The 10,501-nt window shown below is 47.5% G+C and overlaps 1 long non-coding RNA gene across 1 annotated transcript; it reads right to left on the reverse strand.

Annotated features, from left to right (window-relative positions):
* Positions 1 to 870: 870 nt before the first annotated feature.
* Positions 871 to 3,444, reverse strand: LOC123343655. Its single transcript, XR_006572305.1, has 3 exons — positions 3,275 to 3,444; positions 2,633 to 2,727; positions 871 to 1,149 (listed from the first exon to the last, which is right to left on the reverse strand). It is a non-coding gene; the product is annotated as an uncharacterized LOC123343655 (long non-coding RNA).
* Between the last annotated feature and the right edge of the window lie 7,057 nt (positions 3,445 to 10,501).

The raw sequence follows: 10,501 nt of genomic DNA on the forward strand, positions 1-10,501 counted from the left end.
CAGGGACGATATTTAATTCTCAGGCCATTTTAACCTCTCAGTGCTCCTCAGAGGAAGATACTCAGTGGCGTGCTGTGACAATTTTAATAAGGCATGAAACCACACACATGCATGTCACAGGCAGTCCAGAAAGGTGTCCTTCATGCGGCATGACCTCACACATTTGGTGCACACGAGGTTACGCTGTGCAGAGGATACCACTGGACAGCGCAGAGTTGGTCGGGCATACAATGCCTGCCTGGCACGCATAGACAGCAGGCCACTGGAGAGATTGCAAAGTAAGAGATTTTCAGAGAGCAGCGCTCAGGGGATGTCCACTGCTGCCCAAGTGTGCACTGTCGCTGCAGAAGTACAAAGCAACTTGGCCTCCCTCCCTCAGGTACCTTTGACAAGGCTCAGTTTAGCTCCGTACCCAGTGGGACTCCAAGATCAATTCTCACCTGCACTGAGAGCATGAAAGAAGTTTTGAATCACTCCATGAAATCCTCCATGAAAGAAGTTTTGAATCACTTTCCAGACAAAGATTCCATTGTCTCTGCACTGATTTCCCTCACGTCTCCCTTTCCTGGCTTTCCAGTGCCCCTGCTGTGCTACCCCCGCTCCAAAAAAATGATTCCATTTTCACTCTTCACTATATTCCAAAATATCCTCTGCTTTGTAGCACAAAAGATCCCCCCTTGCAGTTCTCTCAGCAGAGTCTCTCCCCCAGCGCATCAGCATTTTTCCATCTCAGCAGGAATAGGGGAGGGTAGGAGAAGAATGGGAAAGATGAATTATGTGGTTGAGCTACCTCCAAAAATCAAGAAGGATCAGCCGGACTGGAGGTCTCAGACACTGAGCAATTTTGGCTGGTTTTGGTCATACTTTCTAAAGCAACTTTATTACTAGGGCTGGCCGAAATATTTGTTGTGAATAAATTATCTGACGAATGTGACCCTTTATTGCCTGTTCCTTATTTCTGCGAAGGTGACTATGCAGCTAGGAAAGGCTGATGCCTTTTCTTTTCTGTGTCCCTTCAGTTTTCAAAGCAGTTGCCCTCTCTGCGTGGAATCCACCAGCCATTTTTGTTCTCAGAGCTCAATGCAGACTGTCAGAGGAGCTGCTCCACACTGTGCTCTCTCACGGAGACGCTTTGTTCTTTCTTGTTTTCTTAAGACACAAAAAAAATCTTTTTGAGTAACAGTACTGTTTGCTTTTTGTGCGCGGAAAAAACATGACTCTTTGTCACAGAGTTTGTAAGAACAATTTTCAACCTATGGATTGTTCATGGACTGATCACTTCCACCACTACAGTTTGTTATTTGCGGTGGGCACATAAGTCATGTGCTATTGTTTCTGCTTCCTGATTTGATGACTAACTTTATACCCAGGGGAATAATAATATCTGGCTCTTATACAGCACTTTTTAGCTGTAGAGCTCAAGGTGCTTTACAAAGGGCATTATCATTATACCCATTTTACAGATGGGAAAACTGAGGCACGGGGAGGATATGACTTGCCCAAGGCCACCCAGGAAGTGACAGAACCAGGACTTGAACCCATTTTTCTTGAGTCCCACACCAGTGCATAAGCCACTAGACCATACTGAACACTCTTGGTCATGCATGAGTACACTTGCTGGGAGGCAAAAACAGCCATTTGTATGAGCAACCTTTGCCCAAACACCCAAGCCTGGATAAATCCCCATCCCAAATAGCAAATAATAACGGGTACCAATCTGGACAAAGCACACAGCCACTAAGAACTGGAGCAAATGGTCACAAATACCGTCCCTGCAGAATGCCCCGGGCATAATTACTAGTGAAGTCCTGGGACACAATCCACAGCTGAGGAAGCAAAGGTCACTCTGAGCTATTTTATGCCTCCTCCCATCCTGGGGCTGGTGGGGGAGGATCCAACACAGCCCTTTGCACAAGTTATAGTAGCTATAGGAGTGCTCTAGCTTACACCAACTAGAATAGGAACCATTCTGCCTTTCAGGGATTGTGAAGCATACGTCCCTCCAGCTCCACCCCAAGAACGAGCCCTTCCACCCCAACCAGTCCCAACATATCCCCTGCACTCCCTAGGATAACGCCTTCGGCTCACTTTGTGCTTCTCTGAAAGTGCTAAGTGAGCTTAGTACAGAGGCTCTGACCCATGGCTTGAGGGGCTACTGGACACTCAGATTAGATACCATGGTGATGGGCATAGTATAAGAACCTGAACAGAATATAATGATGAAAACCTACAAGCTGTTCATTCACAGAGAGAAATCCCAGAAGGCAGCATCTCTTGCTCTGTGATTGGAGGAGCCCCAAAGACCCCCAAGGTGCCTTTAACTTAGGGAAGGGAGCTATCCTGAAGGGGGAGTGTGTGAAACTCCCAGGGACTGAAGATTAACCTGCCTGACATGAAGCCACCCCCTTTTCCTGAACATTGCCAAGGCTCTGTGCTCAGCCCCTCCCTACAGGAGAGCTCAGAACAAACCGAGTCTGAAATTTAATATATTTTTTAAACAAATTTGCTTTGTCCTTAAATCTTTTTCTCTCCTGATCGTGAACAAATTTGGTCTCAGAATCTAACATAGATCTAAACAAAACCACATACAAGAAAAGCACATTAGCTACTATCAGGAAAGTTAATTATTTACGTCAGAGGGAAGCTGTGAAGAATCGGTTACCGAGACCAGCCGGGGTGTGCTGTAAACTGCTGGTGAATTATTCAAGCGCTGATTTTAAGTGATTCCTGAAATAAAGACGGTGGAGATGAGGGGGGAAAAAATTCCAAAAGGCCATTTTAATGAGAAGTCAATCACCAGCTTCTCTCCATCCATCTCCTAGGCCACAGCTGCAAAGGATTCTGGGCCCTTTCTTATCAGTTCAATTCACTCGGATACAATTCAGCAAACATTGCCCCCTGGTGATAAAGAAGGATGTTTCACAGCAGTGCCTCATCAGGGCTAACTAGGCCTCCAGGAGGATTTTCTTCTGGCAGTGTCCTGTGCAATGCTGCACAGTGCCAAGTCACAGGCCTAATGCACAGCAGCAACTCACAGTGTGCTCTGAGGCTTTGAGAATTGCTAGTGTGGAGGGTTTTTTTAAGCATTTGCACCAGTGGCGGGAGCTGTGTCGAAGCAGCCAGAGTGCCTGCAGCATGAGCTTCCTCGCAACAGTGCCCTGTCAGCTCTTATGCTGCATGACTTTCCTCTCAGTGCCAAGTCCCCTGCAGCGTGAGCTTTCCCACAGCAGTGCCCTGTCCGTGCCAGCTGGGAATCCAGCAGCAGACAAATTACCTCAGAGCAGTCTCTGCTCAGTGCTATGCAGGACTCCACGGTTACTTTCCTCACAGTGGCATCCTGTCAGTTTGAGGTAGGAATTCAGCTTTCTTACTGCTGTGCGTTGTTAATACCAGTTTGGACTCCCGACACCTTGATCTTGCTCAAAATAGCGTCCCATCATGACAGACTTCGATGCAGTAGGACTGGGAGCCCCAGCCGCCTCACAGCATCCATTGTCCTGTCAGTGCCACTAGGCAGAAATGCCAGCCAAGCTATCTGCCACATCAGCTGTGTCCTCAGGAACTCCCTCTGTTTGTGCTTCCCCAGCGCCATGCCCTTCTGGAATTCTCCACAGCTTCCAGCTCCACAGCCGGTTACATGGCAGGGTCCTGTCAATATCCGCTAGGCCTAGGAGCTATATCCCAGCCAGCAGTGCTCCGTGGCAGTTCCCATTGGGACTTATTTAGTGTCTGTTTCCTAAGACTAACCTCTCCGGTGTGAGTCTTGGCCCGATGACAAGGCCTTGAACAACCACCCTCTGGCTCTCCCTGGCTTCTGGAGGCTCCCCAGACCTGGCAGGCCTGCCTTGTCCTGGGCATGTCATTGTCTCCCTCTCAGGTAGCTGTGCTGGCCCACCAGGTATTGGATGGAACAGGGCTGGTGGGGCACAAGGTAGAGACTGAAGGAGGAGAGCAAGGGTTACAGACCTCACCCTGGAGGACAAATGATGCCCCTCACCATGTGTTATGTGAAAATAATTTGGGCCCAGGATCAATAGCCCAAATCACCAGGAAATTTGGTGATTTGGTGTGGACAAGGGCCTGGCCTGAACCTCCACCCCAGCCATACCCAGATGCAGCCTGGTCAGCAATGGACTCAAGTGATCATCTACACCAGGGGTGGGCAAACTATGGCCCGGGGGCCGCATCCGGCCCTTCAGATGTTTTAATCTGGCCCTCGAGCTCCTGCCGAGTAGCAGGGTCTGGGGCTTGCTCCGCTCCAGCCAGGGAGCGGGTTCGGGGGCTTGCCGCACTCTGCGCATGCTGTGGCTCCGCGCAGCTCCCGGAAGCAGCGGCATGCCTCCCCTCCGGCTCCTACACGTAGGGGCAGCCAGAGGGTTCCGCATGCTGCTCCTGCCCCAAGCACTGTCCCTGCAACTCTCATTGGCCGGAAACTGAGGCCAATGGAAGCTGTGGGGGTGGTGCCTGCGGACGGGGCAACACACAGAGCCACCTGGCCGTGCCTCCGCATAGGAGCCGGAGCGGGGACATGCTGCTGCTTCTCAGAGCTGCTTGAGGTAAGCACTGCCCGGAGCCTGCACCCTTGACCCCTTCCCGTGCTCCAGTCCCCTGCCCCAGCACTGATCCCACTCCCACCCTCTGAATCCCTCGGTACCAGCCCGGAACACCCTCCTGCACCCCCAACCCCTCATACCCAGACCCACCCCAGAGCCCACGCCCCCAGACGGAGCCCTCACCCTCACCCTGCACCCCAACCCCCTGCCCCAGCCCGGAGCCACCTCCCGCACCCTGAACTCCTCATTTCTGGCCCCACCCCAGAGCCCTCACTCCCTCCTGTACCCCAACCCCCAATTTCGTGAGCATTCATGGCCCGCCATACAATTTCCATACCCAGATGTGGCCCTTGGGCCAAAAAGTTTGCCCGCCCCTGATCTACACTAATGATTGGAGAGCTAAGAGCAGGTTTGCGGGGGATGGGTCTGAACTGAACAGTGCATCTCACAATGAGGCACCGTTCCAAGGCGTGCTCAGAGGAAAAAACCCTCTAGTCTGGCCAGTGGAGGAACCTAGTCTCGTCTCTTATCTCGTTAACAGGAAAAGCACCAAACAGGTGGAAAATGGATATTACTGCCAATTTTAGTTCATTGAAGCCAGACCATTTCACCCTTAAGGCACAAAGAGAGACATGAAACATATCCAAAGCTACCTCCAGATGAACAAAGCGGCTACCCCCTGTCCCAAGAACTTCTCGATTGAGGTGCTTTCTGACTTAGTGAGCTCCAAATGAAAAACCATTGTGGAGAGGCAGTGCAGGTGTTCCTTAGCCATTTGCACCCTTTAACAATGGCAACCACAGGACACAAGCCAGACTCTCACGTGCAATTAATGAATGAAGGAATGAAAATCTAGTTTTGCAACAAATTTTGATATTTCAATACTGATTTTTTTTTTAAGATTCAAAACTGACCCCTTATTTGGTTGATTGGTTGGGTGATATTTTTGTCAAAGTTGAAATGCTTAACGACATTACTGAAAACCTGGGGTTTGATAAACCAAAAACACTGATTATTTTGATAATGTTTTTGACCAAATGTTGATTACAAAAGTCACCAATGTCAACACATTTTTTTAAAAGGCCATTTATGAACAACAAAAAACATCAACCTGCTCTAATTCCATCAATATATCCCAAGCCATACATCACAATGCAGGAGCTTGCATCTGCGTACATTTTTTCAACAGTGAGGGTATCTAACTGGTGGAACAATTTACCAGGGGCCATGGTAGATTCTCCATTGCTGAATATTTCTGAATCAAGGCTAGATTTTTTTTAAATCTCTGCTTTAGTTCACAAGGAATTATTTTGTGGGAGCTCTATGGCCTGTGTTATATCAGAGGTCAGATTTGATTATCATAGTGGTCCCTTCTGGCCTTGGAATCCACATATCACAATGCAGGGGCCTTGTGAAAGCAAATAGCCCTATGCAGCTCCTTGGCGATGTTGAGAAAAGCAAGGTAATGTACACTGGAAAGCATAATCCCAACTACTCATACAAAATGATGGGATCTAAATTAGCTATTGCCACTCAAGAAAGAGATCTTGGAGTCATTGTCAATAGTTCTCTGGAAACATCCACTCAATATGCAGCAGCAGTCAATAAAGCAAACAGAATGTTAGGAACCACTAGGAAAGGGATAGATAATAAGAGAAAATATCATATTGCCTCTCTATAAAGCCATGGTACCCTCACATCTTGAATACTGTGTGCAGTTCTGGTCACCCTATCTCAAAAAAAAATATTAGAATTGGAAAAGGTACAGAAAAGGGCAACAAAAATGAGTAGAGGGATGGAACAGCTTCCGTATGAGGAGAGATTAAAAAGACTGGGACTGTTCAGCTTGGAAAAGAGACAACTAATGGGGGGTATGATAGACGGCTATAAAATCTTGACGGCATGGAGAAAGTAATAAGGAAGTGTTATTTATTCCTTCACATAACACAAGAACTAGGGGTCACCCAATGAAATTAATGGGCAGCAGGTTTAAAACAAAAGGAAGTATTTCTTCACACAGCGCACATCAACCTGTGGAACTTGCGGTCAGGGGATATTGTGGAGGCCAAAACTATAACAGGGTTCAAAAAAGAACTAGATAAATTGGAGGATAGGTCCACCTATGGCTATTAGCCAGGATGGGCAGGGATGCAATCCCATGCTCTGAGTATCCCTAAACCTCTGACGGCCATAAGCTGGTTCTGGATGACAGAAGATGGATCTCTCTATAAATTGCTCTGTTCTGTTCATTCCCTCGGAAGCATCTGGCACTAGCAACTGTTGGAAGATAGGCTACTGGGCTAGACCGACCATTGATCTGACCCAGTATGGCCGTTCTCATGTTCTTATCATGAGGTTCTTATCTGGTTGCACAGGACCCATTCATAGCAGGCAGCAGCCCTACAAATGTCACATATTGTTGGGAGAGGAAACAAAGAATCTGAAACATCTAGTCCCCTCCAAATGCAACAAAGATCAAAAAGAAAATAAGAAAAAGTATTTTATTGCCTCTGTTTGGAGTGGGGAAGATACAGAAATGAGCAAACACCAGATTGTTTTGCTTCTGCTCACAAATAAATACAGTGGCAAGCCTAATGGGATTTTAGATTAAAAGATTTTTTTAAAAATAACCACCTCCACAAATAGAGTTTTATAAGGTCAACTAACAGATGCACAATAGCAAAGAAATCACTAATGTTTTGTTGTCCCTCCTCAGGGAGTCCTTTTCAAGTCTATACTGCTGTCTTCAGGTCCTCTCTTCTAATTCCCTGCTTTAACCCTGACGGTCATGCTTCCAGCGGATAAATATTGGGTAATAATCCTTTGGAATCTCATCACAGAGCCTCATATGGTCAGAGTTTTCCAAACAGTTCAGCACTCATGATCAGGGCCAGATCTTCCCAAGAGCTAAGCCCATTGGGTGTGCAGCTGTCTTGAAAATTTGGGCCCCAGAAGGTGAAGGGATATCAGTGGGGTATTTCCAACCTGCTGGGACATGAATGAGTTACTTTTTCAGCCTTCCAATCCAATTCCCCTCCCCCATGTGCCCAAGACAGAAAGAGTTTCATGAGTGTTGATGCACGAAAGGGGTGAGCGCACACAGGATGAAACGTAACACAAACCTCATATTTAGGGTGACCAGACAGGAAATGTGAAAAATCGGGACAGCGGGTGGGGGGTAATAGGCACCTATATAAGAGACAGCCCCAAATATCGGGACTGTCCCTATAAAATCGGGACATCTGGTCACCCTACTCATTTTGAATACATTGCTGTGCTCAGAGTTTTAAGTGTACTGTGGCAGGAGAGGACTGAAGAGGCAGTGGTGTGTGTTTCACACTGTGTAAAGAAATGGGCAATCGCTTCTCACTGTTTAGAGGTGTCAATGGCATGCTCTGAAGGATCCTTCTGCTGCTGGTAATGTCCACATGTTAATGTGTAATAATGATAGTGGCTCTTGGATAGGGGAGTGTAAGGGCTGGGCTAATGGCTCAGCCAGAGATGTGTACATAGGCTATTGCTGAGCCAATGGCTCAGGAAGGGAGCTGAGGATGTGCTAGTGCTGGGACATTGATTCAAGGAGGGATCAGAACAGGCCAACCGGTAGTCCCCCAAATGCAGATTTCAATCTGCAGGCTGGAATTTTCACACCCAGGCGAGGCACTTAGATCCACATTTAAGCGCCTGATTTTCAGAGGTGCAGAACGTCTACAGCAAATACTGACTTCAAGAGCATTTTCGGTGCTCAGGACCACTGAAAATCAGGCCACTTACATAGGATCAGTTGGAAAATTTTGGCCAGAGTTCAATTTTGGAAGCGGACCTAACATGACAACCTCTAACTGTGTGTGTCATGCTATATCCTTAGCCTTATACAGTGCTTCTCATTTCTCTAAGTGCCATTACAAACAGACACTAATTCACCATCACTACATTGCTGTGAGGTCTGTGTCCTTTCCCCAGGAGCAAATGAGGCACAGAGAGATCAAGTAACTCACCCCAGGTCACACAGCAAATCAGCAGTAGAACGATGCAATGTGATGCCAATTTCATCTCTTCACAATCCCAGCCAAGGAACCCTGGGAGGAGTTTGGGTTCAAGGTCATTGAGCTGTTATCCCACTGCTTAATGAAGGCACATCAATAAGTGACCATACTCCCAGAAGAGATGCACTCTCCAGACTTTGGCTGTAGGTCAGTGCTGGGAGGCAGCATGGTCTATGGGATATGACAGTAGACTAAGCATATGCAAGCACAACATTCGATTGCAGTTTGAGCAGACACACCTGAGCTAGCTTTGATCTATTTGTCTTGGGTAGTGGAGCAGTGAAGCCGCAGTAGCACAGGCGTTAGTGTGCCCAAGCAATTATCCAGGGTCCCGTGCAGGCTCGTATAGCCCACACTGAAGTGCGCGCTGTTGCAGCTTCACTGCTCCAGGACCCAACCTAGCTAGATTAAAGCTAGCTCAGGGATGTCTGTGCAAAATGCAAACGTACCCCATGATTGCAGCATAGACGTACCCTAGGAGCCAGGAAACCTGGGCTCTGCTCCCAGCTCTGACGCTGACTTGTTATATGATACTGGACAGCCTATATTCACTTCTCCATGCTCTGGTTTCTCTATCTAAAAATAGGGATAATCATTCTTACCCACTTCTGCAAACCACTCGACCAAATAAGCATTCGCCCTGTGTAAGTAATCTCATTGAAGGCAATGAAACTAACCCGATGCTGAATCTGGACCCTGGGTGTCTATCGTTTTGTAACCAAGAAGACATAACAAGGTTTACAATCATCCTTAAGTGTGCTGGGGAAATGCACTTTATTCGTCCCTAGCTATTCTGCACAACTCCACCATTCATCAGCCCGTCATGACCCAGAGAGAATGGTTTCAGCCATTTAGTCCTGCAACAGCCCAGAGAAAAGTTAGGCAAATCCAGCATTAGTCCCTCCCTAGTGATTGGGGAAGGCCGCTGCAGGCTCACCTACACACACAGCAGTATCTAGCTGCATTTTGCAGGCACTACACGGCTCTCCTGTCTCAGAGGACAGAGCTACTGTAAGCCATGCTAGAGGTCCTGTGATTCCAGACCAGTCTTGCTGTGATGCCAGTCTGCATGCCCTCTTTGATTCCTTCTCCTGCCCATTCTTCCACACTGCCCTCCCCCTGCCCAGTTTCACCCAGCTACCACTCTCTCCTCTCAAATCCCTCTTTGAAGCCCATTTCTTCCAGGAGTTACAAAGGGACGGAGTTTATAATTAAAGAACAAAGACACCAGTGGTGGTTCTTCTCATTGCAGTAGCAATAAAAGCCCCGACTGAGATCAGGGCTACATTGCACTAGGTGCTGTATGTACCCATAGTAAGAGACAAGGCAGACAATGGGGGAAACAAATGAAGCATCATTATCTTGGTTTTACAGAGAGGGACTGAGGGACAGGGAAATTAAGTGACTTGCCTAAGGTCACACAGGGCTGTCTGAGGCAGCGCTGGTAACTGAACGGCATGATGGATTTCCCACCTCTGTAAGTCTGTCAATCCAGACTGGGCATCTTTCTAAAAGAGAGACTCTAGCTGAGTGAGAAGTTATTGGCTTGATGCAGAGATTAGTAGGTGTGATTTTCTGGCCTGTGTTATAGATAGATGCTAGTTGATAAGGGTTGATAGATGCTAGTCATAAGGGTCCCTTGTGACCTTAAAAAAAAATCTATGAATCTATGATCTTCTGAGTTCCAGCCCAGTGCCTTATCCACAAGGCCATGCTTCCTCCCTAAAACCACTAAATCCTTCCCTTCTCTGCATTTCCAGTGTAGCTGGCCATCTCCAGATATCTTCCAGGCTGTCAATTCTTCAGAGTAGAGAACCTGGCTTTATATTTTTGTCAGCGCTGAGCAAATAAATAATCATTCTTTCTCCATCCCTCTCTCCGTTGTGCCTATGAGAGTAGCAA

Source organism: Mauremys mutica, chromosome 11, assembly GCF_020497125.1.
Source record: "Mauremys mutica isolate MM-2020 ecotype Southern chromosome 11, ASM2049712v1, whole genome shotgun sequence".
NCBI lineage: Eukaryota > Metazoa > Chordata > Testudines > Geoemydidae > Mauremys > Mauremys mutica.